A 6,000-nucleotide genomic window follows, 5' to 3' on the forward strand; every position below is an offset into this window, starting at 1 on the left:
TTTTCTATAATGTATCTGCAATGTTCATTAAAAGAGATACTGTTATTATTATTAATAAAACCACATTTAATGTACCACGGTAATGTGATTTCTCTCTGTGGGTGTTGGTGTGTGTGTGTGTGTGTGTGTGTGTGTGTGTGTGTGTGTGTGTGTGTGTGTGTGTGTGTGGGTTGGGAGAGTGAAAGAGCTATATTTGTTTGCAGAAAACACCACCCGACTCACTTTGTTTATGGAGCAGCGACATAGATTGCTGACGATGCCCCGATCCCTCTTTCCTGGCTGGGAGCCGCTGCAGCCCCAACCGCCATAACTCTGCCGTCTCCCGTAAAACCTTGAAACAACAATCAATATGTCTCCTTCCAGTCAGAGACCGAATCAGCCCGGCCTCATTTTAGAAGAAGAATAAATCAGGAGAGTCAGTGCATTGAGAAACACTTTAAAGAAAAATAACCCATGTCCTGATTGTTGTTTGACCTGATTGCACTTTTGGCTTCAGTCACACAAACAGCTGGCACAGACTGACTCCCATAGCAGGAATTGGATTTATTGTTCATTGTAAGAGATGCAAGCCACATTTTATGATCATGCAAACTGTGAATACATTTAACACTCCTAATGTTGACTCAAACTGTATTGGTCTTTACCAATAAGCAATACCTGATGTATGCTGCGGCGTGAGGACTTTAACCTGTCAACATGTTACTAGAATACAACTAAAGACGTAAAGACTCAGCTGCATGTGCCTCTTGGCCCTTTCAGTGGACGTTTAGTCCAATGGAAACTACTGGCAAGTCTGCTTAGTAAAACTGACACATTTAATGTCTCTAAGAAAACCGGATCCTTTTTCTTCCAACGTGCTTCAAGGCGAATGAACAATCCTTTATTTTGTGTCTCCTTTGCCTCCGAGGCTCTGCCCATAGTGTAGCCATTTACTTATCTTGCTGTGATCAAAGCAGCGACAGAAGAGAGAGAAGGAAAAACCAAAGGCACAAGGGATGGCTCTTAAAACACTGCCAGACAGCTTTAATTAGCTTAACCATGCTATTGTTAAATCATGAGTTGTTCATATTTTGGTCACGCAATGGCATTGTTTGATTTCAGCCAATGAAGAAAACACCAATATTACCAGTGAGTAGCGGATGTGTCCTTATATGTTCTTGAAACGTTAAACAACGTGCATACCAGCACCTCTAAAGCTCACGGATTAACACTTTATATTTCATTTGTTTAATTCCTACAAATAGTAAAGTGTAAAAAGTCAAGTTGCTGTTTAACGGGGTCTGATGTTGGGGATTATTTCTTGGCCAGATGCAGTGACTTTGACTCAGGTTTCCTGGCAACCTCACAAACTGTGCACGGCCAAGAAATAGTCTAACACATCATCCCCAGCAGAACCTCAACTTGACACTTTGGTTTGATGCGTAGAATTTCCCAAGATGTCAAAATAAATGTCAGTAAAAGTAAACTTAGCAAAAAAACGAGACCTGATTTCACGTCTTCTGTGTAAATAAAGGATGTACTATATGGAACATTACTTCTGTTAATCTTAGTTTACTGTAACTGAAAGCAGACTCACTAGTATAATCAGACTGATGAATTGTGTGGTGAAGCCGAAGACAATGTTCCACACTATGTACCCATAACTTGTATGGGAAGCATAAGGATTGATGCTTGAGTGTAATCTTTTTCTCTCACAGTCCAGTGGAGTGAACCTACCCAGAATGAAGCAGCGTTCTGAAGAAAGCTCCATCTTTTCCCTCAGGTGAAAGAAGCCAAACTACATGAGTCCGACTGCTGTTCGCCTATAGTTAGGCAGCTGCATTCTGCCACGTCAGTCCTCGTACTGATCCAGTGAATGCATGACGTTCCCTATAGCCATCTTGTTTTTCTGCCACAGCTATAACATAAAGCTACATTTTAATCATCTGAGCCCATGTGAACATAGAAAGCTGGCAGATGTTTTCATAAGAGCCGACATGTTGCCATATGGTGTGTGTGTGTGTGTTTGTTTCTAAGCTGTGACACTTTCCCCCCAAATTAAATCCTTTTCGTTTCATTACAGTGTCACAGCAGAAGTTCCCCGAACAATGTGTGACGTGGGGGTGAAAGTAGAGATAGTCGCTGCAGTGAGAGCAGATCAGGCTGTGAGCTTGCATGCACAGATGTTTTGTTTCCTCCTCTGCCTACACACACACACACACACACACACACATACTTGTGAAGAGTATTACTCGCTCTGGCAGGTATACCATCCCCCTCCCTGTCCCACAGGGCCTTGTTACTTGGAGCTCTGTGCTCTGTGCCCTGTGTGACATTTCTTCCACTTGAAGAACCAGGCCAATTGTCTGTGCATGGATACGTGGTGGTGGCAGTGGAGGCAATGTGTGTGTCTGTGTGTGAGCTGAGAGCATTTGGAGAGAGGATGCAGGCAGCTGTTAACCCAGTTACGGAGTAATTCTGAACTCACCGTGGTTCAGCACGGGATAATTGCCTGTGCATGCGGTGTGTGTGAAAGTCATGGATCACTGATCTCTCAACGTGCTGTTACTTCCTGCTAGAGCGGCTCCATCTTTAATTATTTATAATTTTACAATAGTATCAGTGTCTGTGTGGTGAGGTTGGATATTGATTAGACTGTGGATACAACTGGCTTACCAAAGGATACTTCACTGCTGTTTCCATGTACTAATTGAAGAGTTTTTCTTTACAAAAAATTGAGTCACAGTCTGTCTTCCAATTAAAATACAAACATAGAAAACTGGTCACCTCACGAAATTGAAAGGGAAATGCCGCCATCTGCTGGACATCCTTCCTGATGCACCGAACCTCGCAGTGCATGCTGGGAGGGTAGAACACAATTTGAACAATTATAGTCAAAGTATTGTGACAATACAAATCACACATCTTCTCTCAATTTGTTCCAGTTGTAATCTTGTTGCCATCTAAATCCTCTAATTGTGATGAATGGAGCTCTGTGTGTTTTCCCAATGCAGTGCACTGCCATTAGATACACGTGTTATCATTTGGCTTTTCTGAATAACAGACCTAACACAGAGGGAACATATGATATGAAGGTGATGCTATGTAATGCTGTACACTATATCAAATTATGAACAGTGCTAATTGCACTTGTTTCCACAACTGAAGTCAAACACACCTTTCATCTTTGTAATGTATATTTGGAAAATTCCAAATTTGGAAATCTACCATGCCATTACCTGATACTTATTATATACTACTAATATAACTATAATACTATTTGTATACCTCTGTTTTTCTGGAGGTATCACTCTTAATGGTGCATTTGTTTCATTTAATGTGGGGGAAAAAAATCGATAGGAAGTGGTCACGCGAGGGGTTTTAATAAGGTAGATGACCCGGATGTTTTCCCTCCGGGTCGGGCTCTTTTTTATGTTATTGTCATTGGGTCGAACATCTTACCAGGTAAGCACATTATGCTAATAACACCACATGCTGTAGGCCTGCTGTGACTGAACTTGTGGAACTGTACCACGTTAAGAGTGTAGTAGGCCCCGTTGCCTAGTTACAGCTGGATAAATCGGGTTGCTAACCTGTTGGCGGTGGTGATGGATGTTAGTGTCCCCGGACTGGCGTTACACACACACACACACACACCTTACACACTCATTAGTAACGCTAAGAACCAGGCCAATTGTCTGGGCATGGATATTGTGTTATAATATCTAGCTAATAGCTAATATGTCTGTGTTTCACTGCTATCATTTTTAACACATTCTAGTAACGTTTATTTCATTTGAGGTACATATGGCCTGATGGAAGCACAACTGGTCTGACATTTTATTGACGAGGACCAATCCGTTTTATTACATCACATGTTAATCACGTTACAATGTGAGAACCATCATGGCAGGGAATCATGGGGAGAGAATTGTAAGGGGGAAAAAAATACAATTTCTCAAAATCACAACTTAAAAAAGCAGGGATTATATTTGAGACTGGCTTTCAGAACAGTCGCGCTTCCACTGTCTGCTCCTGAATCCAGTCTGATGTGTTCAAATGCCATGGATTTGTTAGAGCTTTTTCATTTTCAACATGAAATAATTAGTGCAGAATTAGCTGGAATTTTAATGTCCAATTGTTTTTAATTGAGAATTTACACCCACTGTCTACAACTTTGCCTAATTCAATCATTTTAAATTGAATGGTGGCGAAAGTGGTCTTAATGGTATTTTAAAGATGCCTCTTTAAAACTTCCTCTTGGAAACTGTTTTGGGGGCTTTAATTGACGACTACATAAGCTATTAGGAAACATTTCAATCCATCACAACATGTTAGCTGTCACATAATGTTAGATACATTACTGCATACATAGACAGTATGGTGGGACAGCACAGGGTATCATGTCTAAGCACATCCAGTATTAGAACTTCAAATGACGAAGAACATCTTTAAGTTAAGACAAAGATGGGAATTAGGTGTGCATCGTGGGAGATGATTCAGCATGAAATGTTGAATTCACGTTATGAACACATTGGGTCCTGTTGCCTCAGGAGGGATAATCAACAGTTTTATTTCTTGTGGTTTAATTCAGACTCTATTTCCCAGGTAACACCATTCCCCCAACACCCGGGAGGGGGAGGAGGAGACGGAGGAAGAGAAACAGCTCAGCGCCGGCTTCTGACAGTATAAATGAAAGGAAGGCATCAAGCGAATCCTCACTGAGCGGAGATGTATTTACTGAAGCTGTCAGGACAGAGAGACGGAGCCCAAACCACCGGTGTGTGTGTGTGTCTGTGTGTGTGTGTGTGTGTCATGTAGCCTGTCTAGCAGCTGTTTAATTGTCACCCTTAACCTTTTTGTAGGCACCTTCAAGCACATGAAGAGGCCTGGATCGTGGGTTTACTGGCCCAGGGTGGGGTAGGGGGCTGCACGGTCCGTTTCGTGGCAGTAAGTATGACATACTGTGGAAACATCAGACATTAAACCAAAAGCTTTTTTTAGTCAGTCAAACGCGTTATTAACGACGTTAAGGCAAACCCATTTTAGTGGCGTGAATTTTTTCATCACGAGGTTAACATTCTTTTTGGCCTAGCAAACTTGCAACTAGTATTGTTAGAAGAATTACAACCCCACACCGGATCTGGCTAGACTGGAAAAAACAAAACGGGGACGCCACACACACAACGTTTGGGCTTGCGAGCCGGCCAAAGAGTAGTAACGTTAGTTATTCTTTCCATTCAGAATCGTATTGACATCCATTTTGGCGTCTCCGGTTTGCCATCCACTCAGAACCTAAGACATTAATGTGATCAATCGCGATTTAAATATTTTAACTGATTCACAGCACTTAGTTTTTACTGAACCATTGTTTTTGTTCATCTGGTGGATGCAGGAGCCGTCCTCGTGCAGGAGGCAGTGCCGGTGCTGGTCAGCGACAGAGGAGAGTCTGCCTGTCAGAATCCGGGAGGCAGAGCACCGAGCCGTCCCCTCCACTCTGGAGCTGGTGGCCAGCGGCGCGCTCAGGCTCTATTCCTCTTGTTTTCTCCCCAGATGAGTTTCTGGACCACAACTGAGATGTCACTTCACTTCTTTAATGCCGTCTTCATACTGTACTCAGTTTACTCATAGTATAGAATGTCATGATTTTTGTGTGTAAAAATGTGATTAAAAAGCCGTAGAATAATATGTTGGAAAAATTGATACTAAAGTATAATACATACAAAGATACAATTACAACATGTGAAGGAAAACTTGAAGTGTCAACTTCAGGTTTAGCTCACTGAAATAAGCTGCTGACTCATCACACTGAGGTTGGAGCATCAAATCCCGGACATAAGAGTAACAATTACTTAGCTCAGTGTGATGGAACGCTGATTAGAGGAACACGGTGGTTGTGAGTTCAATACATACAATCCTCCTGACAGACTATTTATTTAGAGATGTATAATACAGTGTGTGAACAATAAATAATAAAACAAAAAGATGAAATGTCAGTTTGAGGGACAGCTTACTGAGATA

The 6,000-nt window shown here is 41.8% G+C and overlaps 1 protein-coding gene and 1 long non-coding RNA gene across 2 annotated transcripts in view; one reads left to right on the forward strand and one right to left on the reverse strand.

Annotated features, from left to right (window-relative positions):
* Positions 1–3,615: 3,615 nt before the first annotated feature.
* LOC117939342 (peripheral plasma membrane protein CASK) overlaps positions 3,616–6,000 on the reverse strand; it is a 45,865-nt gene continuing 43,480 nt past the window's right edge. The window contains exon 30 of the transcript XR_004655566.1: positions 3,616–3,636. The gene's annotated coding sequence lies outside the window, so the exon portion shown is untranslated. The remainder of the gene's footprint in view (positions 3,637–6,000) is intronic.
* LOC117939353 overlaps positions 4,786–6,000 on the forward strand; it is a 7,347-nt gene continuing 6,132 nt past the window's right edge. Inside the window, exons 1-2 of the long non-coding RNA XR_004655567.1 lie at positions 4,786–4,840; positions 5,935–5,937. This is a non-coding gene — a long non-coding RNA (uncharacterized LOC117939353). The remainder of the gene's footprint in view (positions 4,841–5,934; positions 5,938–6,000) is intronic.

The sequence above is a fragment of the Etheostoma cragini genome, chromosome 24 (assembly GCF_013103735.1).
Source record: "Etheostoma cragini isolate CJK2018 chromosome 24, CSU_Ecrag_1.0, whole genome shotgun sequence".
Taxonomy (NCBI): domain Eukaryota; kingdom Metazoa; phylum Chordata; class Actinopteri; order Perciformes; family Percidae; genus Etheostoma; species Etheostoma cragini.